The sequence below is a fragment of the Zootoca vivipara genome, chromosome 3 (genome assembly GCF_965207765.1).
Source record: "Zootoca vivipara chromosome 3, rZooViv2.hap1.1, whole genome shotgun sequence".
Lineage (NCBI taxonomy): Eukaryota > Metazoa > Chordata > Lepidosauria > Squamata > Lacertidae > Zootoca > Zootoca vivipara.
The window spans coordinates 64,456,551-64,481,526 of NC_142586.1; the positions used below are offsets into that span (position 1 = coordinate 64,456,551).

The following is a 24,976-nucleotide window of genomic DNA, read 5'->3' on the forward strand; positions in this document are numbered from 1 at the left end:
GCACCATCCTGGCCAGCATTTTTGCAGGTCTAGTTCACTCATGGTCTGCTCTGATGTTATCTGGGAGCCACAGGAGGAACTGCAAGACAACTTCCTCCAGTTTTAATGGGGCAATAGCAGGAACATTTATTCCTGCTAGGGCACATTGTTCTAAAGGCTTCTTATCACAAACCAAGAAGCCTTTTGGGTAGTGGTGGGGTCACTATGTGTTCTGTTTTTCATCCGCTGACCCTCGACCAGAGCAGTACCAGGGCTCTGACGCGTCTCTGAGCCCCTCCTGCATGCTCTGTTCCCCATAGCGTTGTCAGGGCTCAGACACCTCACTGAGCCCTCTCTCCAATCCGCTCCCTTCCTCATTCCCTCCTCCTGACTCGCTGCTCGTGCTGTCACTGGGCGAAGTGCTGGTCAGGATGACGGGGGGGGGAGGCTCCCTATAGGGAGTCCTCCTGACACTTACTATATGCTTGTGAAACATGGACCGCTTATAAACGCCATCTCCAACTTCTCAAAAAAAATTCCATCAATGGTGTCTCTGAAATTTTTACACATCACTTGGGAAGACAGGGGAACTAATATCAGTGTACTGGAAGAAGCAAAGATCACCTGTGTTGAAGCAATGATTCTTCAATATCAACTTCGTTGGACTGGTCATGTTGTGTGGATGCCTGATGATCATTTTCCAAACCAACTCCTCTATTCCAAACTTAAAAATGGAAAGTGTAATGCTGGTGGTCAACAAAAGAGGTTTAAAGACTGTCTCAAGACAAATCTAAAAAAAAAATAGTATAAACACTGACAATTGGGAAACACTGGCCTGTGAGCCAGCCCCAGCTCTAGGTGCAGTCCCAGTGGCGCGGGGTGCCAGGGCGCTGGGCTGACGGGGGGGGGCGCTTAACGGCGAAGCCGCGCGGAAGCCATGCTGCACGCTGCGAGGGCGCCGGAGCGATCTCCACGCCTCACCGCCAGGGCGCCCGACCTGCTTGAGATGGCCCTGCTGTGAGCACTCCAGTTGGAGAACAGCCTTTACCAAAGGTGTCATGGGTTTTGAAGAACTCGAATTCAGGACGCAAGGGAGAAACGTGCTAAGAGGAAGGCATGCTTGGCAAATCCACACTGTGATCAACTCCTGCCTGGAAACCAATGTCCCCACTGTGGAAGGAAGTGTGGATCCAGAATTGGCCTCCACAGTCAATTACAGACTCATTGTTAAAACTGTGTTTATGGAAGACAATCTTACTTGGCTATGAGTGATCGTGGAGAAAGAAGAAGAAGAAGAAGAAGAAGAAGAAGAAGAAGAAGAAGAAGAAGAAGAAGAAGAAGAAGAAGAAGAAGACTCAGATTTGCCTAGCTTTCACTCCGCCCGCCCCACAGCCAGCTGGCTAGAAGGGACGTCTCCCTTCTCCCTTGCTGGCTGTGGGGCGGAGGGAGGGAAAGCCAGCCAAACGCTTTGCGCGGCTCTGGTGCTTTCCCTCCGCCTGCCCCACAGCCAGCCAGGGAGAAGGGAGACGGCACCAGGCGGGCAGTGGGGCAGGCTGGCCAGGGGCCTTGCTTCTAGGGGGGGCAATTGCCCCCTCCTGCCCCCTGCCTACGCCCATGCCATGGGCTGCAAGAAGATCAAACTTATCCATTCTTAAGGAAATCAGCCCTGAGTGCTCACTGGAAGGACAGATGGTGAAGCTGAGGCTCCAATACTTTGGCAACCTCATGAGAAGAGAAGAATCCTTGGAAAAGACCCTGATGTTGGGAAAGATTTAGGGCACTAGGAGAAGGGGACGACAGAGGATGAAATGGTTAGACAGTGTTATCGAAGCTACGAACATGAGTTTGACCAAACTGCGGGAGGCAGTGCAAGACAGTAGTGCCTGGTGTGCTATGGTCCATGGGGTCACAAAGAGTCGGACATGACTAAACGACTAAACAACAACAAGTTCACTCATGGTCTGCTCTGATGTTATCTGGGAGCCACAGGAGGAACTGCAAGACAACTTCCTCCAGTTTTAATGGGGCAATAGCAGGAACATTTATTCCTGCTAGGGCACATTGTTCTAAAGGCTTCTTATCACAAACCAAGAAGCCTTTTGGGTAGTGGTGGGGTCACTATGTGTTCTGTTTTTCATCCGCTGACCCTCGACCAGAGCAGTACCAGGGCTCTGACACGTCTCTGAGCCCCTCCTGCATGCTCTGTTCCCCATAGCGTTGTCAGGGCTCAGACACCTCACTGAGCCCTCTCTCCAATCCGCTCCCTTCCTCATTCCCTCCTACTGACTCGCTGCTCGTGCTGTCACTGGGCGAAGTGCTGGTCAGGATGACCGGGGGGGGGGGAGGTTCCCTATAGGGAGTCCTCCTGACACTTACTATATGCTTGTGAAACATGGACCGCTTATAAACGCCATCTCCAACTCCTCAAAAAAATTATATCAATGGTGTCTCTGAAATTTTTACACATCACTTGGGAAGACAGGGGAACTAATATCAGTGTACTGGAAGAAGCAAAGATCACCTGTGTTGAAGCAATGATTCTTCAATATCAACTTCGTTGCACTGGTCATGTTGTGTGGATGCCTGATGATCGTCTTCCAAACCAACTCCTCTATTCCGAACTTAAAAATGGAAATTGTAATGCTGGTGGTCAACAAAAGAGGTTTAAAGACTGTCTCAAGACAAATCTAAAAAAAAAGATAGTATAAACAGTGACAATTGGGAAACACTGGCCTGTGAGCACTCCAGTTGGAGAACAGCCTTTACCAAAGGTGTCGTGGGTTTTGAAGAACTCGAATTCAGGACGCAAGGGAGAAATGTGCTAAGAGAAAGGCATGCTTGGCAAATCCATACTGTGATCAACTCCTGCCTGGAAACCAATGTCCCCACTGTGGAAGGAAGTGTGGATCCAGATTTGGCCTCCACAGTCAATTACAGACTCATTGTTAAAACTGTGTTTATGGAAGACAATCTTACTTGGCTATGAGTGATCATGGAGAAAGAAGAAGAAGACAACTCAGATTTGCCTAAAATGTGCATGTGCTAATCTATACATATCAATTCAAATTTTAAAATAATTACCATAATTTGGATAGAAGTAAATATCCTCATAGAATGGACACTGTGCCCAAGTCTGGTATCCAAATGCTGACTGCTGATGAGCAACTATGATCTAATAGGCATTACTGAACCCTGGTAGGATGATATCCATGACTGAAATGTAGAAATTGAGGGGTACAATCTGCTAAAATGGAATAGATCAAACTGTGTGTTTATATTTGCATTGTAACCAATATTTGGTAAATCCCATTCCCATTTCCTTTTATATGAAGGGTAAAGAGATTATTTTGCATATATTGAGAGTGTTATAACTTTGCTTTTATCATTTTGCTTGAATGCTGCTTCCTGGTGTTACAACAGCACCGCTGCAAGGTTTCTTCAGCAAGGGCCAAGCAGAATCCATAGATTCTGATGCCTGTTTGCACTTTTCACATTTCCCTGTTTCCTAAACAGAAGCCTGGTGACCTATCTCATAATGATGAGTCGCATTCTGTGAAAGAAGATGAATGATTCCAGCCGTTATCTGTTGGAATGTTGACCTTTCATTGGTAAAGAGTTTCAACACTGCCGTTCAGACACAGACAACTGCTCCTACTTCATGAAATCAAATTTTTAAAGTTTGCAAGCAAATCACCACATGTTTTGAGTCATCTCAGTAGTATCTGTTTTTAAGTGTAAAAATAAAACTGTATTTACTGGAAATGTCTGCTCAGACTTGTAATGACACATGCCAGATCCCTGGCCTTTAAATTACTTTATGAGATTAGAAGATGCTAGTGATGCAAATCAGTTTCTAGAGAAATGAAAGAAACAGGAATAGGAAACATATCTCTGGCATAGCATGTCCAAAGGAAACAAAATTAACACAGCTAATGCATCTCATAGAAAAGGCAGGCCGCAACCCCGCCCCAATCATTGACTTGATAACACAATGGCTGATACAAAAAATAATAATAAAAAATCCTTCTAGTAGCACCTTAGAGACCAACTAAGTTTGTCATTGGTATTAGCTTTCGTGTGCATGCACACTTCTTCTTCTTGGTCTCTAAGGTGCTACTGGAAGGAATTTTTTTTATTTTTTGTTTTGACTACGTCAGACCAACACGGCTACCTACCTGTAAACAATGGCTGATTAATTGAACTGGTATCAAATTTTGGACTGCAAGCCCTGATATGACTAAAAATGTGTAAGCTTGCAACTAAAGTGTCAACTGGTTGCTGTTTAAGGATCTTGCCTTTTCGGTGGTGGTAGGCTGATTCTTCCATTGTTATTTGCAAAAATCTGAAACCTATTTGAAAAAGGGAACCACCTCAACCACTTTTTTTCCCTTCAAAAATGGATGACTTAGGGTCAATTTGTACGTTGCTTTTGCATGTGGAGGTCCCCCAAACCACCCCTCAAATAACTCACCACATAGACAGAATTTTTGTTTAATGGTTTTTGGCATGAATTTTGGCCACAACTTTTATTTAATACAAAACATGTGAGTGGTTGCGTAGGCATTGGTTCTCTTTTTTTTATTTTTTTTATTTTAAATATTCGTTTTCCATTAATAACAAAAAAGAAATAACATCATAACAAGAAAGAAAAGAAAAATATAAAAAGAAAAAAAGAAAAAAATACACACACCAAAGAAAAATCTCTTGATTCTAACCATTGCCATAAATTTTTGGACTTCCCCCGTGCCCCCCTCCTGGGTTCCCTATTTTTATCCTTAAAACTGTTTCCACATTATTTTCATACATCATGCATCCATTTACATATTCTCAATTTTACTGCCTTAGACATATAATTATATATTTATTTATTCAATTTCTACTCTTTAGATCCTCACCTTAATTCAATTCTAACTTATCATTCTTATATCTAATATTTCTTCTCTTAACTTTTTATTTTTTACCAGGAATGCAATATATTTTAAATCATAAATGATCTATCTTATTTTTATTTTTCCTTTTATATTTAAAATCATCCCCCCTACTTCTGAAGCCGAATCCTCAGGACAATTCTATGAGTTCCATTTATCATACCCAGTTCAAGCCATACATATCCATCCATTAAAAGTAATCTTTACATAGTCATTCCACTCCCACCTTTTCCCACATCCACCTCCAACCTTCCTTCCACAGCTTCTCCCCCACCCTTTCTCGCTGCACCTGTTACCCCATCCCTCTCCTCTTTGCAGTCTCTTTTTGCTCTACATCATAAAACCATTTCTTTTTCCCCATTTCCCAGTGTTCCCCCTGGACCCCCCCTCTCACTGGGAGTTCAGCAGAAACCACTGTTTCTTTTTTGGGGAGCTCCTGGAGATATAAGGGACCCAGGTGGCACTGTGGTTAAACCACTGAGCCTAGGGCTTGCTGATCAGAAGGTCGGCGGTTCGAATCCCTGTGATGGGGTGAGCTCCCGTTGCTTGGTCCCAGCTCCTGCCAACCTAGCAGTTCGAAAGCAAGTCAAAATGCAAGTAGATAAATAGGAACCGCTACAGCGGGAAGGTAAACGGTGTTTCCATGTGCTGCTCTGGTTTGCCAGAAGCGGCTTTGTCATGCTGGCCACATGACCTGGAAGCTATACGCCGGCTCCCTCGGCCAATAATGCGAGATGAGCGCGCAACCCCAGAGTCGGTCACGACTGGACCTAATGGTCAGGGGTCCCTTTACCTTTACCTGGAGGTATATCTATGTCCTGCCCCACATCTGCCACTTGTGGGGCATTATGCTCTTCATCCTCCTCTTCTTCCAGAATTTGTATTGCTTCGTCTTGCACTTCTTCCTTGTTTTCTGTGATGAGTCTGTCTCTCCATAGACTGTTGATCTCTTGCAGCTGTTCTTTATTTTCCTTTAGTTCCTGTTTAATGTCTGTGAACAGTAAGAATTTTTTTTGCAAAACAAAGTATTGTGCTTTTGCTGTGTCTACCTCCTTCTCCTGCATCTCAAATTTCATATACATCCAACAAGTTAGAGAACCGGAAATGGCAGGGATCAGATTCCAACACAAAGTTCGCCATTTTTTAGGCTGAACTGAATGCACTCTTCCTCCATTTTCTGTACATAGTCCATAAAATCCTCAAATCCAATATAATAATTTCCAATTAAATATAATAATCCCGTACTTTAATTAACTCCAAGTCCTTTCATAGAACCATCCAGGGACCCGGGTCTAGCCTTCAGAGGGACTTCCTTTATCAAATGTCTTTATCTCACAGGCAATTTACTTTAATAAACCCTCTCCCCTGTGCCTGCTACAGAGGCGCTCCTAAGTCCACTTCCTAATAAATTGAATGTTTCCGTTCCTTTTGGCAGCTAAGAGTTAATTAACTGCTTCGCTGTCTCTCAGTGGGTGGCAACTGACTTCCTTTTTAAATTGCCCCCTGTTTCCAAATCTTCTTGTCAGATCAAAGTTTTATCCTTAGGCTTATCCAACAGATCAAATTCTTACTTTAAAGGAAGAATCTGTCGCTCTCCTCCGCTGGCGCAGGGCTTCACCCTGTGAGGGTAAAATGACGCTAAAAAATGGCTCCTGCGTCTCTCACCTCCACTCTCACTGGGGTTCTTCTTGAGCTTACCGGGAGGTAAAGGGGGCGCAAATGGAGCACCGCTGAGCCCTTCGTCCCCAGAATGCACAATCTGGGGCTCTTTTTCGGGGGCTGCGTTGCCCTCGCAGCTCTCCCCCCCCCCACAGAGCCAGGCTGCCTCGGAGCTGAGGCGAGTCCTGCCGAACGGAGCTGGCAGCAGACCGGAAGTGCGTAAGCATTGGTTCTCGACTGTCACCTAAGGACAGAAATAATAATAACTTGCCTTGTCAACACGGGGAAATCTTACAGGGAGAGACGGGGACCTGGGTGCAATGAACTCTCCCCTCTCCCTTCAGGCTCCCAGGGGCCTCAATACGCCATCCTGGCCCCCTACTTTGGGGTTACGGACACAGCATAGAGCCCCTGTATTCCTGACCGGGATTTCCCCAACTACACAGGCATAAACTTGGGGCCAACATAATCAATAAGACCCTTTAATACAACCAAAATAACCAATGCCTAACCGCCAACCTTACAAGTTGTGACTATTTGCTATGCAGTAGGCAAAAAACCAGATGGCACCAGCCAATCAGCCAAATGGAAAAAATCCCTACCAGGCCCCTGAATACAGGCGACCCCTGAAGAGGCACAGCAATGTCAACACAGAGGCCTAAAAAACAGCGGAGGGAGGGTGGGGATCAGAAACGCAGCCAAAGAGAAAGAGAAACCAAGCATTTGGCCATTTATACCCCAGGGTTCTAGTTTCAGGTAGGTAGTCGTGTTGGTCTGAGTCGAAGCAAAATAAAAAAATTCCTTCAGTAGCACCTTAAAGACCAACTAAGTTTTTATTTTGGTATGCAGAACCATCTGAAAAAGTGTGCATGCACATGAAAGCTCATACCAAAATAAAAACTTAGTTGGTCTTTAAGGTGCTACTGAAGGAATTTTTCATTATACCCCAGGGTTTGGACTTACCACTTGCAACATGCTATTTTGCCCAACAACAGCCCAGGTCCAATCGGACGGTGGCCACTCATGCCCCCACCTTTGACTCAGGAGTGGTTTGCTAGCCCCCACTGCAAATCATGCTCTCTATGATAGAGAACCCACATTATGAAGTGTGCAGATGTTGATGCAAACATGATTATACAAGGAATAATTCCAACTAACACTTCATCCAGTCCTGCTTAGTAACAGCACAAAGTGAGTTGAGGCAGTATCGGAGGAACAATATCTGTGATTATTCCAAAGTTTTGAAGGGAAACTCATACCACCATGTGCATGGCACATGCACACACGCATATACAGAGTTTTTAAACAGGGCCATTGATCAGTTAGTAAATATAGTTAAATTTCAATTGGTTGAAAACAAAACAAAATCCCATTGTAGGACTAGCTGGGAATCCGAAGCAAAATGGCTATGTAAAAGTGCCATTTGGTTCAGGAGCAAATGAACTGTCCTTAAACGCATGCAGGAATGTATTTATGTGACATTAAAAGGAACCCCGAACAGAGAAAACTTTGACAACTATAGTACTTTACATTGTTTCCACAGTGTCATTTCTAGCAAAAGAATTGATCTGTAAAATTTATTGGTTTGCTTTATTTGACAAGCTCTCAGACAATTGTTTGCTAATATGGAGACACTATTTTTCCTTTCTGTAATCCCACGCTGCATGCCACCCAGAGACACAAGCAGCTATTTCATAAATCATTCAGCTGCCCATGCAAAATCTAGTAAATCCATGCTATATGAACCAGCAGCCAGAAAACATCAAGGCCCTTGTGTAACGCCAGCCTGTCCTCCATTCTAATTCTGCTCATGGCTCAACAATGTTATTGTGTCTTTGAGTATATTGTTGCTGGCCACCCCAATCTCTGCCAAGAGGTGCATGAAATTCCAGGAGTCTTGGCACTTAACCAGGGTTTGTGTTCTTTTGGAACAGAATAGCTATATATAATGCAATGGATTAAGTTATAGCTGATATCTCTGTCTTGAAATGCTACTGCGAGAAGTGAAGCTACAGGGAACCAAGCCCTCCCTTCAGATGTCAACATGTCAAGGAAATAAACAACTATCTGACTTTTAGAAGACAACTGAAGTCAGCCCTGTTTAGGAAGTTTTTCATGTTAGATGTTGTTTTATTATTATTTATTTTATTATTTTTATTATAGAGTGGCTGGGAAAACCCAGCCAGATGGGCAGGGTATAAATATATTATTATTATTATTATTATTATTATTATTATTATTATTATTATTATTATGTATGCTGTTAAAAGTTCTAATGTCTAACTAGGGTGGCTGCTAGTACCTCTGCAAATTTAGAATTACTGTTATTTACATGGAAATACAGGACATCTCCCCACAGTATGGTAGGATGTGACTTATCATGTCACCACACTGAAGGGGACTGGCTTGGTGGCCTGTGTGTCACTACTCAAGTGTGTTGTCCAGGTATTAGCTGTTGATGAGCAAGTTCAACACCCCTGCTGTCCCCTCATTTTTTGGTCTTTAAACTGGACTTGCAAAAGAGAGTCCTTCAAATAGAGGACTATCAAGCAGAATAAATGACCCTCCTACCTCTTATTTTCCCTGATGCTGTAATAAATAAGGAATGTTCATAAGGCAGGTCACTTATTGAATGATGTGCAGTTACTGTCCTCACATTCCTTTGTTTATGCAGGTGTCAATAACCTTTGCCCTGCCAGATGTTGCTGTGCTACAACTGCCACCATCCAAGGCTTGCTGGGGCTGATGGGAGTTTTTGTTCAGCATCATCTGGCAGGCCAAAGGTTCCCTACAGCAGTGTTATTGTTTTAGAGCTCAAGTGAAAGCCTTACTCCATTGGTTTTCTTACTTCTGCTTCATTGACTTCAATAAACCAGAACATTCTCATTTTACATGGTGATTATCATTCAGTAGCATGGCACGTCATTTACTGCAAGATGATTAAGGAAGAAGGAGGTCATTACAGGGAAATTTTGAACCATGCATTAACTCCAGGAAATAACTGAAGCCAGTGAGAAAAGGCATAGTTCATGAATGTCCGGTGTGCTGAATTGTGCTGCCTCAACAGTGTTCTTATAGCTCTATCCCTGGATGGACATAGTTCTGGGGGAAAGAGGCATGTATCAAAAAGTTCACAGACAGAAGGAGTGCTTTGGTCAAGTACAGCGGAGCAAGCAACATAAGCCTTCCTAGCTCACTTGCTGTTGTTTCTTTCTTTTATGCTGTTTTGTGTGTGACACCCAGTTATTAGAGAAATTTTCCCTGACAGGGACTCAGGGGGGCTTAGAGCAAGAAAGTCTTCACCTGCTGCTGCAAGGATGAAAAAGAGGGCGTCAGTCTAACTTCTCTAGGGAATAAAGTCTGGGAGCAGCCACCAAAAAGGCCCTTTTCCCCACATCCCTACCAAGCATCCCCGAGGGTGGTGGGAGCAAGAGAAGGGCCTCCTCCCAAGATCTTAAACCCTGAGCAGGTTCATATGAGGGAGCATGGTCTTTCAGGTAGCTTGGACCTAGCAAAGGAACATAAGTAGAGTGGCCAAGCAGATTCCATTGGGAAGGCCACAAGTGGGACATGAGGGCCACAGCCAGCATGCTGCCTCCGATTCTGGAGGTAGTATAGTTATCATTTACTACCAGCAATTGATAACCCTTATCTTCCATAAATTGATTTAGCTTCCTTTTAAAACCATGTAGCTTAATGGACATCACCATGTATTGTGGAGGGTTTTTAAATAATATTTTTTTATTAATTTTTCATTAATAACAATTCAATATAGACCACATTAATACAATACCAAATCATAATTCAATTAAAAAAGCCAATTGTCAGATTCCAAATTAAACCTTTTAGTTGACTTCCCATGTTCTGATTTTAGGAGATTTTTTAGGAGATATTGATTCCTTGTTCCCGCTCCAATCTGCTTATTTAATCCAAATAATACAGTTCTGATGTTAATCCTTTATTTTAACAGCCACTGATGTGTTGACTTCCGTTCATATTTAATTGTTCCATATTATTATCCATTAGAAGCCAACTTTTTCTTCTTCCATGAAGAGCTGCCAAATCATAAAACAGCATAGTGAATACATAAAGAGAAAACAAAGGCTTCTCTCCACCACATACCAATCCAATTACGGGAAAAATCTTTTCCAGATCAAGACATTGGCACTCAGTGGCTGATTTATTTAGCAGGTTAACTTGTCTCCTTCTTCCAGAACATGCCAGTTTCTTAAGTCCAAATTCTGATATATCTTAAAAAACAGAAGAATCTCCACTCACGGTGACTGCGTTGGAGAGTTTCTGATGTATGCAGATGCTATGCACTCAGAGTCCCCTCCCCTGCATTCCGTAGGAGCGGAGGCAGGTACCAGACATCTGCGAGTGAAAGCTCTTCCCTCTGACCCATGGGGGGGGGGGAGCTTGCAAGGTTAATTACTCTCAAATTATTCTTAATTGGGTGCATGCCTGGGGTCCGTTATCATGGGAACCACCGTTCACCATGGCGGCAAAAACCGGAAGCCCTATTGTGGAGGTTTTAACTATCTAGTGTGTTAAGAAATATTTCCCGAATTTTCCAATATTTAGATTCATTGGGAGGTCCCAAGTTCTAGTATTATGAAAGAAGAAGGGTGAAAGCATTGCTTTGTGTGCATGTGCTGCACACTATCAATGATTTTATATACTTCTTTCATTGCCCTCTTACTAAAAGGTCCTATACATTGTAACCTCCCCAGAATTACTCTGAATCTCATCCAGGTACAAACCTGTCGCTTTTGGTCATTTCACCAGGAACACATCACACACACACACACACACACACACACACACACACAATATTTATATCCTAACTCCTAATCCTTCATGTCATAAAGTGCATCTAAACATTTTTACTAGGATCACAAGAAGAGATAGAAATAGCTGCTGTCTTTCCTGCTAGAGTCTGGATATAACATTGATCTGCAGATTGATTTAAATGGCACTCTCAACGTAACAGGTGAAAAAAGGGGAGATTTGGAAACAACAGCTCTACAGAATGGGTGGAAGCTTGACGCAAATTCAACAACTCATTTATCACTGATGTAAGACCTTTCAAGGTTAACGACTTTGGCATGGATCACTCGAGTCTGGGCAGACAAATACATTTCAAGCCCAGGAAAGGAATAGCAAGAATCAGAAAACTATAGTATCAGAGGATAACCCACTGATAACTTTTTCTCAACCAGTGTCCCAAAGTGAGATACCTTAAAAGTAAACCCTTTGGTTTTATTTACATTTCATTGCTGATTGGTGTTTTACTGGGCGCTGAGCCAAGGGGGTCGCCAGGAGGCTCTGACAGGGTCCTCGAGTCCTCCTTCCTCCTTCCCAAAGCCTAGTTAGCACTTTCCCAGCTTTGAGAACGAGATGGGAGGGCTTTAGGACCCTGCCAGAGCCTCACCCCTCCTTCCCAAAGCACTGTCTCTCTTAACCACCTTTGGGAAGGCTGTGGGGGAGGCATACATTTTTGGCCTAACGCAGGGCACTGTATTACCCAAGTCCACCACTGTTTAAATTAAACATGACATGAGATTCTCCACCTTGAACCTTGCTTGACTTTGGTGCGAGCCTGATACTGGCCTCATCTCAGGAAATACTTCACACCTTGGAAAAGTCAACACATGCAATCCAAGTTGCTAGCAAAATCTATTCAAACTCCTGAATGGATGCCTTCAAGCTAATGATGGTACAGAAGGCAGGTAAAGAGATGGCCACTTCAGTTAACTGCTCACTGTCACAAGTCCTTCGCCCTTTTGTTAAGCAGAGCACATACAGAGGGAGAAACTAACGGGATGACCAAGTTTTAGGCATTTCTCACTAGGATGGTCAAGGTGAGAAAGGGGCAGGACACTGTTCATTTTAAATCCCCTTCCCTTCCCTAGAAAGAATGTTATTTTTAAAACCCCAGATTCCCAGTAGGCGGTTGGCTCTGCTAATAGACAGCTATGTCTTCCAGCCCCAACAGGACAGAACTGACACAGTGATCCCCAAGACTCAGCACACTTCTGCTTCACTTTAAGAACAGGTATACTTTCCTTCCTCACCCCTCCCACTTCTAGTTAGGGTTGATGGCAAAATTGTCATGTCTACATTTCTGTAGGGAATCCATCACTCTTCAGATGTTGCAGGAGTTGCTGCCTGCTTAAATTGTAATTTTTACAATTGACATAGTCACTTTCATTTCATGTAATCGTAGAATCATAGAATTGTAATGTTGGAAGGGTTCCTGAGGATCATCTAGTTCAGGGACCCCAAACTATGACCCAGGGGCCGGATATGGCCCAAAGGACTCATTTACTGGCGCGGCGCAGCGTGGCTCCCCATTTCAGGGTCACAGGAGCAGCAGAAGTAGCTTGTGTGCATGCGCAAGCATCATTTCCGGCACACTTCCGGGTCGGAGAAGGCCCATTTGCATGCGCACAAACTATTTCCGGTGCTCCTGCGACCTGGAAGTGCAGCGGAAATAGTGCGTGTGCGCACGTATGGGCCCTCTGGCCCACTTCACGATCAGTGCTGCAGGCACCGGCCTGAAGCGTGGTAAGTTTGGTGACCCCCTGACTAGTTCAACTCGCTGCAATGCAGGAATATGCAGCTGTCCCATACGGGGATCAACCCTGCAACCTTGGTGTTATGAGCACCGTGCTCTAACCAACTGAGCCATCCAGGCTCAACCAAGCTTTCTGTATCCCTCTGTGTGAGAGCTTCTTGGGGACATAGGGTTAACAGTAAAACACACACTCATAAGCAAGTGTGCATTGTAACTTCAGCAAAAGATCCTAAATCTCTCAGCAGTGTGTATATTCACATACATGAGTGCTGGCTGTGCACATGAGAGTCCAGGCACACTCTTGTAACAAGACTATGGGCTGCAAATCAAGGGTTAGTTTCAGGAATAAGTGTTTCCTCCCTTTTTATTTCTTCATCTAAAGCTGTTACACTACACTTTCACTCTCCCGCTCCATTCAATCCTCTGAATAACCCTGAGAAGTTTGTTGGGTTGAGAATGAGGGACTGAGCCAAGGTCACATGGCCAGCTTCATGACTGAGTGGCTTTTCCTGTTGCATGTACAGTGAGGCAAACTATTAGTGCTTCTAGATAGGGGTTTATTTAATATTGCAGGTGAGCATTCGGATACCTCAAAGTGGGTTAAAAGAAATAATCTTTAATACATATTAGATTTTCCTGTGCAGGATAAATCCATATTAAATGGGGAAGTGGGAATATAAGGTGCTGGCATTTTGATGCTGACAATACCATGTGGACAATAAAAAAAAACCACCTTGCATGCTGCAGCAAGCATCTCAGCACAGGGTTTGCAAGCACACTATATTTAATTCAAAACATGTTTCCTTCATAAACTCTGGTCTGATGTGCTTATGAAAGGATCTGTTTTGTGTTGGTGCTGATGTTAGTAGGGCAAGGCAAAAAAAGTTTCAGATAAGGGGAGGGAGTAGTCAGCTGATAAATATCACTTTGTGATAAATAAGATTTCACAGGGGAACAGGAACATAGCATCTTGCCAGAGATTTGAGAAAATGAATCGAGATTCTTTCGCATTTGAACTAGAAATGTTTTAATGGCCATCAACCCTAATAAAATGTGTTATGGAAAGCCAAAATTAGATTAGGAAGTTATTTCTTTTCACCGCAAGGTGGTGCTCTCATGCCATGTTGAACCACCATGTTCTCAAGCCATAAAACTTTGAACTCCGTTTTGTGGTTGCTATAGTAGGCCTGTGACTTTTCTCAGAATAAAGAATTGAATTGTATGGTGTCTACATAAAGCAGAACATGTGGCTATCACTTTTAAATATATGTTCCCTTAGCCACCTCCAAATACCCAGAGCTGTTCAGATCGATGCTCTCTTACAACCTTTCCTTCTCTTTGCTGTTTCATGTCTTCTTTCCCAGTGAGCAGGAAGTGCAGATTTACTAAGAATAATCTAGTTATTTTTGCTAGAATACTATTTATGCTAACAATTTTTCCTTATATTTGTTCTAAAACAAACTAACAAACAAGTACTCCGCATTCAAGCCCATTCCAGACATTTGAAGTTTCTCACTAAAATGAGTGGGAGGTACTGGTTTAGAATGTCCTGGGAGATTGAAGTGTTTTCCTACTGGTTTCTCTGTCTTGTGATTCCTGGTGTCAGATTTATGTCCATTTATCCTTTGGCATAGGGTTTGGCCTGTTTGTCCAATATAGAGAGCTGAAGGGCACTGTTGGCATTTGATGGCATACACAATGTTAGAAGATGAGCAATTAAATAGTCTTGAGATGGTATGTTGGATGTTGTTGATCACATACAGCTCCCAAGTTAAAACAGTACAATGCATCATCAGAGATCTACAACCTCTCCTAGACAATGACAGCTCTCTTTCTCAAGCTCTGGGAAGAAGACCTTTCATTGCCTACAGACAGCCACCCAATCTTAAACAACTGTTGGATATTTTGAATAGTCAAGTTACTTCAGAGCCGGTCTAATGTAAATACTGTCTGTTATTTTTCCTTATATTTATTCTAAAACAAACAAACAAACAAACAAACAAACAAACAAGTACGGGTACTCTGCATTCAAGCCCATTCCAGACACTTGAAGTTTCTCACTAAAATGAATGGGAGGTACCTGGAGGGCTAAGATGAACTTTCATACTGATGTACACCATGTTTAGATGTTTGCCTCCACTCAACAGAGAGAGTCTCTTAAACTACCAGTGGATGTCATTAAGCCATAATGCTAGATCCCTTCCCATTCAAAGCAGTGTGGACCAACCAGAGGATCAGATAGCCCTCAAAATCAGCTGCTGAGCACACAGAATCCTACAAGAGTTGATCCTTCCATGCCCTGTGTGAGGGACAGGGGATATCGCGAAGTCCCTCCCCTCCTGAGTTCAAGCCCGTCCCCGAGCAAAGGGGAAAGCAGGGAGAGTTCCGATTCCAGTGGGGAAGCAGGAAGTCGTGTCCGAGGCTCAGGCAAGGTAGAGGAGCCAGGGTCCCAGGTGGGACAGGAAGGGGCAAGTAAGGGGGGAAGACCCATCCCCCCAACTCCAGAATTACGCAGGAAGAGGAGGGGCAAGAGGATGGGTCTGCCAAAGCTTTTGTGTTGGAGAAAGACGCGCCAAAAGCCATTAGGAGGTTCTGAAACCGACTGACAACATCGCTCCGTGTAAATAGCAATGACTTGAGCACTGTAAATACGCAGCACCAATAAAAGAATAAAATGCAGAGCTGCGTAGCGTCGTTACTCTGAAGTAGTCCACTCCGGCCACTGTGACAGCAACCTCCTAATCATTTTTGGGCTACTTTGGAGTTGCCGGGATGAGCGTGTCAGAGGCGGAGAAGTGGCGGCAGATCGCTGAGCAAGCCCAGCTAGAACTGCAACAGCTGTCGCTGCAGGCGCAGGGAGAATTGAAGGCAGCTAAAGAGGAGACTAAGAAGCTCCAGGACGACCGGCTACAACTTGCGGAACAGGTGAGAGAGCTCCAGGAAAAAGAGCAGCATTTAAGGGCGGTGGCGGTAGACCTCCAAAACAAGCTGGATGCAGAGAAAAACAAGGCGGGAGGGGCACCCCAAGTCCAAGTGCTGCCAGGAAGGAGAGCCGGGACCCTAGTAAGCAAGTTCAATGGAGACCCGAAGGAGTTTCAGGGCTTTGAGACTGAGATTGTGTATGCTCTTGAGCTGCACCACGATGAGTTCCCTGATGATGAGCACAGAGTAGCGTTTATTGTGGAGCACCTTACAGGGGCGGCCAGGGAGTGGCTAAGACCGTTAATTGCAACAAGGAATCCTTGCATGAAGAATGTCAAACTATTTCTAGAAGGTTTGAAAACGATGTATTCGTCCGATAGTCATATGGACCAGACTAAGGAGGAACTTCATAATTTACGCCAAGGAAATATGACAGTTCGCGCGTATTGGGCGAAATTCACCATGCTGGTGCACAGATTGGGGTGGGATCTGGAGTCTGCCCCAATGCAAGCGGCGTTTTACTTGGGGTTGCATGAGGAGGTGAAGGATGAGCTCTCGAGAGGTCCAAAGCCCAGTAATATGGATCAACTGAGCAAAGCGGCTCTGGCGGTGGGGGTGAGGCAGGAATCCAGATGGAGCGACAAGCAAGCAACGCGCGCAAAGCGGGCTTGGTTCCCACGGTCGCAGGAGAAGCCACTCCCTCAACAACCCTTTCAAGCCACGCCTGGGGCCAGTCAGGACCAGGAACCCATGCAGATTGATAGCGCGCGCGCGCGGGCTTTTCAAACCCCAGCGGCGCCAAGACGCAAGGAGGGAAGGGGTGGGAATTGCTTTCTCTGCAACTCCCCCCAGCATCTCGTCAGAGACTGCCCACATCGCAGGGAGTGGCAAGGAAAGGCGGGAACGGTTGTGCCCTCCCCCACTGACGCAGCACCACAGCAGGGAAACGGGAAAGCCTGGCTGCAGGAGACAAGGGGCGGCAGCCAGGCACAGTCAGCAGACAACAGCCCCAGCCCACCCACCCGCACAGAGAGGAGCAGAGCCAGCCCACCCCTCCCAGAGCAGGAGTGGTTCTAGAAGTGACGCTCACGCTCCCAAATGGCTATCCATTGACGGTCCTCGCCCTAATTGACAGTGGTGCCTCAGCCAACTTCTTCTCGAGAAACTTTGCAGAAGAGCACCAGATCCAGCTTCTGCAGCTGGATTTTCCTCTGCACGTGGCAACCATTGACGGCAGAGAGCTGCTGGGAGGGGCCATCACTCATCAAACCCCCCCCATGAGAATGACGGTTGGAAGGCACTCAGAGACACTGGCATTCAACGTCACCACCATCTCAGACCCCCCAATCGTTTTGGGCATGAGCTGGCTGGCGCGCCACGACCCCTCCATAAGTTGGCATCAGAGATGCATCACTTTTGGATCGGACTTTTGCCTGGAACATTGCATGCAGCACCAACCAGGGGAGGGGCCTCCGATAGCCACGGTGGCCACCATGCACGTCAAAGGGGGTGAGGCGATACCCAAACCATACTGGGACCTGCAGGAGGTCTTCAGTGAAGCGGAGTCCGACCACCTGCCCCCACACAGGCCTTTTGACTGCCAGATCAACCTGGTGCCTGGGGCAACTATACCCCCAGCCAAGCTGTACGCCATGTCAGACCAGGAACTGGAGGATCTGCGCGCTTTTATCGACAAGAACCTCAAGCGGGGGTTCATCAGAGAAAGCAAGGCAGCAGGGGGCAGCCCGGTCTTCTGGGTGGACAAGAAAGACACGCAACAGCGCCGTCTTGTGGTGGATTTTAGACGGCTGAATTCGGTGACAGAGCCAGTGGCTTTCCCCATGCCCAGAGTGGATGATCTCCTGACAGCGGCACGCAGAGGCAAGATTTTCACCAAGCTAGACCTGAGGGGGGCGTACAACTTGATCAGGATCCGGGAAGGCGATGAGTGGAAAACCACGATGTTCACGCCTCTGGGCTCTTTTGAATATCTGGTGATGCCCTTCGGGTTGCAAGGGGGCTCAGCATGCTTCCAGGCCTTCATGCACCACGTCCTGGGGTCCCTACTCTTCAGGAAATGCTTGGTCTTTCTGGATGACATCCTTATTTACTCCAACGACCCAGTGCAGCACGTGCAGGACGTCAGGGAGGTGTTACAGCGCCTGAAGGAGAACCACCTGTATGTGAAGCTGGAGAAGTGCAAGTTTCACACCAAGGAGGTGGACTTCCTGGGCTACAAGCTGTCAGACAAGGGGCTGGCAATGGACAAGGACAAGGTGCAGACCATCCTGGACTGGCACAGCCCCAGGACGCGCAAAGATGCCCAACGCCTACTAGGCTTTGCCAACTTCTACAGGAAGTTCATCAAGAACTTCTCTCGAGTTACGGCTCCCATCACTGACTGCCTGAGAGGCAAGCAGAAGTTCAGGTGGACACCAGAGGCGCAAGCAGCGTTCGAAAGCCTCAAGAGGGTGTTCGCCTCAGACCAGAACCTGTTCCACGTGGTTCAGGACGCGCCCCTACGCATTGAAACAGATGCTTCTGATAAGGCTGTGGGCGCCATTTTGTTGCAACTGGACGCCAACAGAGAGTGGAGACCCTGTGCCTTCTTCTCCAGGAAGTTGACCCAGCCCGAGCGAAACTACACAGTTTTTGATCGGGAACTTCTTGCGATCCACGCGGCGTTCCAGCACTGGAGACACTTCCTGGTGGGCGCCAAGCACCCCATCCAGGTGTGCACAGACCACAAGAACCTGGAGTTCTGGAGAACTGCCAGGGTGCTCAACCAGCGGCAGATACGGTGGGCGGAGTTCTTCTCGAACTTCAACTTCTCCATACACTACATCCCAGGAGAGCAGAATGTCAGGGCGGATGCCCTCTCCCGCAAGCCAGAGTACATGGAGGAGGAGGCGCCACCAGCCCCAAGGCACATTTTCCCCCCGTCGGCATGGTCCTGCGGAGCAGCAGTGGTGAGCGAGGCAGAACTCACAGCACTGACGGCAGCGGATGAATTTGCCAACCGCATCTTCAGAGAACTGAGAGGGGGGAGGGAGCAGGCAAAAGACTTTGCGGAACGCAGAGGGCTGCTTTTCTACAAGGGTGCGCTGTACCTACCCACCACCCAGCTTCGACGTACGGTCCTCAAGCAGATGCACGACAACCCTACAGCGGGGCATTTTGGAAGGGACAAGACCACTCACCTAGTCATGAGACACTTCTGGTGGCCAGGGGTGAGGGAAGATGTTCGAGACTATGTAAGGGGCTGTACCACCTGCCAGCGGGCGAAGGTGGTCAGAGCAGCGCCACCAGGGTTGCTGGAGCCCTTAGCCACACCACACAGGCCGTGGGAAGTGGTGTCCATGGACTTCATCACAGATCTGCCTTCGTCCAGGGGTAAGACTGCAGTGTTGGTGGTGGTGGACCTCATGTCCAAAATGTGTCACTTTATACCGTGTGCCAGGGCAGTCTCGGCAGAAGAGACAGCCAAACTGTTTGTTGATCACATTTTCAGACTGCATGGATTACCTTTAAGGGTTATTTCGGATCGTGGCCGCCAATTTGTTTCCAGGTTCTGGCGGCGGCTCATGAACCTCCTGCAGGTGGAGGTCAGCTTGTCGACGGCTAGACACCCGCAGACCAACGGACAAGCGGAGAGGGTCAACGCCATTCTGCAGCAGTACCTGAGATGCTACGTCAGCCAGCGGCAAACGGACTGGGTGGATCGCTTGCCACTAGCAGAATTTGCCTACAACAATGCAGTGCACGTCTCCACAGGGGTGTCGCCCTTTAAGGCCAATTACGGGCGCGACCTCAGATCTTTCCCAGAGAGGGAGAGGGAGGAGGAGGAGGAGGGCCCACAGGCTGAGGATTGGGCAGAGGAACTGGAGACGGTGCACCAGCAGCTCAGAGAACACTTGGAGAGGGCCAAGGAAGCGTACAAAAAGGGGGCAGATCGCCACAGGCGACAAGGGGAGGTCATCAGGGTGGGGGACAAGGTGTGGTTGTCCTCGGAGGGCCTTCCCACCAGAGGGAGGTGCAAAAAGCTGGCACCCAAATGGCTGGGCCCCTTCACGGTCACGCAACAGGTCAACCCGGTGGCCTACAGGCTGGCACTGCCAGAGGACATGAGGGTGCATCCAGTGTTTCATAGATCGCTGCTGTCGCCGTACAGGGAAAGCAGCAGGCTCAGAGACAGCGAACAAACCCCCGAGGGAGGGGGGGAGAGGGAAAGCAGGGAGCAACTCAATGAGGCCACGGCCATCCTGGATTCAAGGTGGGGGGTGGGGGGCCTGGAGTACCTCATGGCATGGGAGGATGCTCCACCGTCCCAGAATGAATGGGTTCCCGCCACTCAGATACAGGAGGAATTCTTGGTGGAAGAATTTCACGCCCTCTTTCCCCACAGACCCAAGCCCTGGCACATGGAAAGGGAGGGGGAGGAGGAGGAGGCACGGGAGAACAGCTCACCATGGCGCTGGGAAGCGGAGTTTGAGGAACCAGAGGATGAGGTATGGGTGTCGCCAAGATCCACCCAGTCAGAGGAAGGAGCAGATTGGCAAAACATTTTTACCCCCACCAGCTCTGACGCCACGGACTTTTTGGGATTCCCGTCCTCCCAGGCGGAAGGGGGGGGCTCGCAGGACTGGGGGGAGGTGTTCACACCAACGGGCTCGGAGAGCACCGAGTTTTTAGGCTTCCAGTCGTCACCGACACATGGGGGGGGCCTGGGGAGGGGTGAAGGAGAGCTTGGGAGGGGGGTGGATGTGAGGGACAGGGGATATCGCGAAGTCCCTCCCCTCCTGAGTTCAAGCCCGTCCCCGAGCAAAGGGGAAAGCAGGGAGAGTTCCGATTCCAGTGGGGAAGCAGGAAGTCGTGTCCGAGGCTCAGGCAAGGTAGAGGAGCCAGGGTCCCAGGTGGGACAGGAAGGGGCAAGTAAGGGGGGAAGACCCATCCCCCCAACTCCAGAATTACGCAGGAAGAGGAGGGGCAAGAGGATGGGTCTGCCAAAGCTTTTGTGTTGGAGAAAGACGCGCCAAAAGCCATTAGGAGGTTCTGAAACCGACTGACAACATCGCTCCGTGTAAATAGCAATGACTTGAGCACTGTAAATACGCAGCACCAATAAAAGAATAAAATGCAGAGCTGCGTAGCGTCGTTACTCTGAAGTAGTCCACTCCGGCCACTGTGACACCCTGTTTGCAGCCTTCTAGGCCAGTGTGGGAAATAGTATGCCGGATTGGATGTTTTGAGCCAGCAGGCCTCATCTCATGTTCTCACAAGAACTGCAGAAGAGCACTGCTTTGCTCTTACACTGTTTCCATTCACTTCAATATGTGGCAGAACTTTGAAACGGCAAAAGGTGCAGAATTCAGTGGCCAGATGGCTGACCAGATGGGTCTGAACATCTAACAAGACACCTGACATCACTGCATTGGCTACCAGTTAGTTTCTAGGCCCGGTTCAAAGTGCTGGTTTTGACTGGCAAAGCCTTCTGTGGCTCAGGACCGCAATACTTCAAGGCCTGCTTCTCCCCCCACACACACCAAGTGTCCAGGAAAAAAATGGGGCAGCCAGCTTTTTCGCACGAGATCATGGTGGCCATTGTCAGTGCTGTAATCTCACATGCTCTTGCCCCTCACACGTGCCCCCCAAAAGCATTTTTTCCAGGGTCACAAACTTGTGTGGTGCCCCAAAACGCACCCCCCCCAAAGAGCTCTTGGGAGGGTGAGATTGTGGCATGGGTCACGTGACTCACTTGGAAGTGCATCCCAGAAGACACACACCTCAGTTTTTTATATGAAAAAGTTGGATGATATGACAAGAGCCAACCTGGACCCTGAATTCTTCATCATCCAAGGCCCTGTGTGTCCCCACTGAGGGAAGTGCAGAGGGAGGAGACACAAGTATGGGCCTTCTTGGTGGTGGCTCCTCGTTTATGGAATGCTCTTCCCAGGGAGGCTTACCTGGAACCATAACCATCTATTTTTAGACACCAGGCAAAAACATTCTTATTCACCCAAATTTTAATTGTGTGCTTATTTTTAATGGGGTTGGGTAGCTTCTGCTCTTTTATATATATTAATGGTGCATTTTAGATTGTTTTTACGCTTGTTTTTTAATATTCATTTTTGTAAGTTGCTTTGAGTTCAGCTTTCTAAAAAAGAGAGAGACTGGTGTTTATAATAAATAACAGAACTTTGCTATGGACTATGTACTTTGAGTCCTCCTATTTCAGCACCCTTTCCTATCCTCCTGCTCACTTTCTATATCCTACTTGCAAAGTCAAATATTAGGAAACTTAATGAAGAACTGGGTGATCACAAGAAACCAATAGCCTGTGCTGCCATCCCAGGGCATGACTGTTTGTTTCCCAGCCAGTTACAGAGGAAGAAGGGGAACAAACTTCCTGGAATCAGTCCTTTGCAGGAACTCTGGTTTAAGTCACTTTTGGGTTTAATTCATTTAATTTTTATGTAAGTGAATTAGAAAATGTGATTAAGGATTACTGAATATTCACCATCAGGTTTGCCTAAATTCGCAAATACATGAAACAGGGGAGAGATGGGAAGTTTATTAGAAGGAAGAGGAAATGGTAATATCTTCCATATTTATTGAGTTTGGGGGCTATGAGTCTCATGTGATTTACTTTTGAGCAAGTCATCTTAAATTTCAGTGGCATTTGCTCATGAGCAGATGGGTTATGATTTTGAAATCTCTGGATAAAGATCAGGAGAAATTAGCTTAGTTTAAGAGTGAGAAGAAACAGCTCCATTCAGTGGAAATTAAACCTTGCCTTGCAGGAGACCTCCAATGCACCCCGCCTCTCTATTTGGGATTAGTACAAATCTTTGTACAAAGTATTCTTTGCAGAAGAAACCTATGTAGCCACATCCTTTGCAGAAGAAACCTGTTGCCTATGCTTAATGCATAAATCACGTGTAAGCCTACAAACTGTGGTAGAAATATAAAGACGGGGAATGCAGCAGGAGTGGTCAGTGCAGTGGTTTGGGGTTCCAGAGGCATCCACCTGAAAGAGGCATCGCTGCCGCTTACTGAGACTGTGGGGGGAGGGTGACCCTGGCAAGGTTGGGGCTGCATGGGTGCTCCTGCTGGTGTGCCCTCAGAGCCCCAACCTTGCTGCTCATGGGTTGGAAACTTCAGTTCCCTGCCCCACTGCACTGATGGCTCTTGGAATGTACATATCAGTTTTGGCCCTTGAATACTTTTTCTGCATATCTCCTAATTCTGCATTTTCAAGTGATGCAAGATCTGTGTGTCACAGCTCAATAAACGCTTCAACCTAAAGTTGGGTTATTGTTTTAATTTTATATACTGTGATCTTTTTATGTGGACCACTCTGAGACTTCTGGATATAGGGTAGTATATAAATTCAACAACAACAAGAACAACAACAAGCCAGATGTTATTGGACTCCAACTCCTATTAACTTAAGCCAGGCATCCCCAACCTGCGGCCCTCCAGATGTTTTGGCCTACAACTCCCATGATCCCTAGCTAACAGGACCAGTGGTCAGGGATGATGGGAATTATAGTCCAAAACATCTGGAGGGCCGAAGTTTGGGGGTGCTTGGCTTAAGCAGTCAAGAAAGATGGGTTTTAGGCACTACAGGATGAAAGTCATTCCCTCTGATCCCATAGTCCTGGTCCTTAAACTGTTTTCTATTATCACCTATTTACTAATTTCCCATTTCAAGACCACCCATCAACTGAAGTCCTCTGGATGGTTTACCAAATGGGGTAAAATATGCAAATGCAATGCATAAAACTCGGAGCCTGGCATAAACCTCTTCCAAAAACAACATATAAAGTGGACAACATAAAATGAACATATTGATATGAAATTATATACATAATATTATAAAATGAAAATATATTAATGCAAAGCTAATATATTATTGGGGCAGACAGGTAGCCGTGTTGGTCTGACGTAGTCGAAACAAAATTAAAAAATTCCTTCCAGTAGCACCTTAGACACCAACTAAGTTTGTCATTGATTGGTATGAGCTTTCGTGTGCATGCACACTTCTTCAGATATATTATTGGGGATGACCGTGGCTACTGAATGGTTGAGAAAAAGCACTTTGTACTTGGTCAGAGACCTGTGATGCCTGGCCAGCTTGCATACTGAGAGAGATAAAATTAAAATAACAGTTCCACCAAAGTAATGAAAGCAAATCTGGGGGGTAAGTATACACCTCTCCTAAAATTTGCTATTACAGAAACTGTTTCTTTTGCTGTGCAAATGGTGATCAACTTGGAAGGCATAAACCTAGCTTTAGGAAATGCTAAAAATTTATGGGTGGGGACCATAATTCCCCATGAAGGGGCTGGGTATCCACAAATTTTGATGCCAGGGCCATGCGTGTTGCATGGCACCCACAGCCCCAGGCACTCACAGTCGTGGGGCCAAGTTGGCACTCCTGGTGGGTACAAACCTCTAGGACAGATAGCCTATTCTCTACATGCCTGCTGGGAAATTGTCCTGCTGAACATATATTTTCAATTATGCTTATATTTCATATGTTACAAGCCACAGCCTTGGAAGAGGATATGAGGTGTGGCTCTGTTGAGCCCTCACTCAGATGAAGTAACATTTTTTGAGTCCATGGCTGGGAGTTTCATTAAAACCTAATAGGTCTGTCCGGGGGGGGGGGTTTCACTTCAAGAGTCGTTTCTCTTTTTCAGCACCAAGAATTGGCCTCATGTTCTATGTGTCTTTCCCTTTACAATAAATAATGTTTAACCAGCTAATTCTGGGGAATCAGTGATACAAACAAACTAGAGAGTTAAATGTCAGCCATTATTTGGTTTAGTTTATGGGTACAAGTTTTGACTAATGGTTTATTAGCTGGGATTGCTGGAATGGGCAAACACGTTGGGTAAAATGA

The 24,976-nt window shown here is 46.4% G+C and overlaps 1 long non-coding RNA gene across 1 annotated transcript in view; it reads right to left on the reverse strand.

The window, feature by feature from the left end:
* LOC132591903 (uncharacterized) overlaps positions 1–24,976 on the reverse strand; it is a 337,077-nt gene that overhangs the window by 7,373 nt on the left and 304,728 nt on the right. The window lies entirely within an intron of this gene.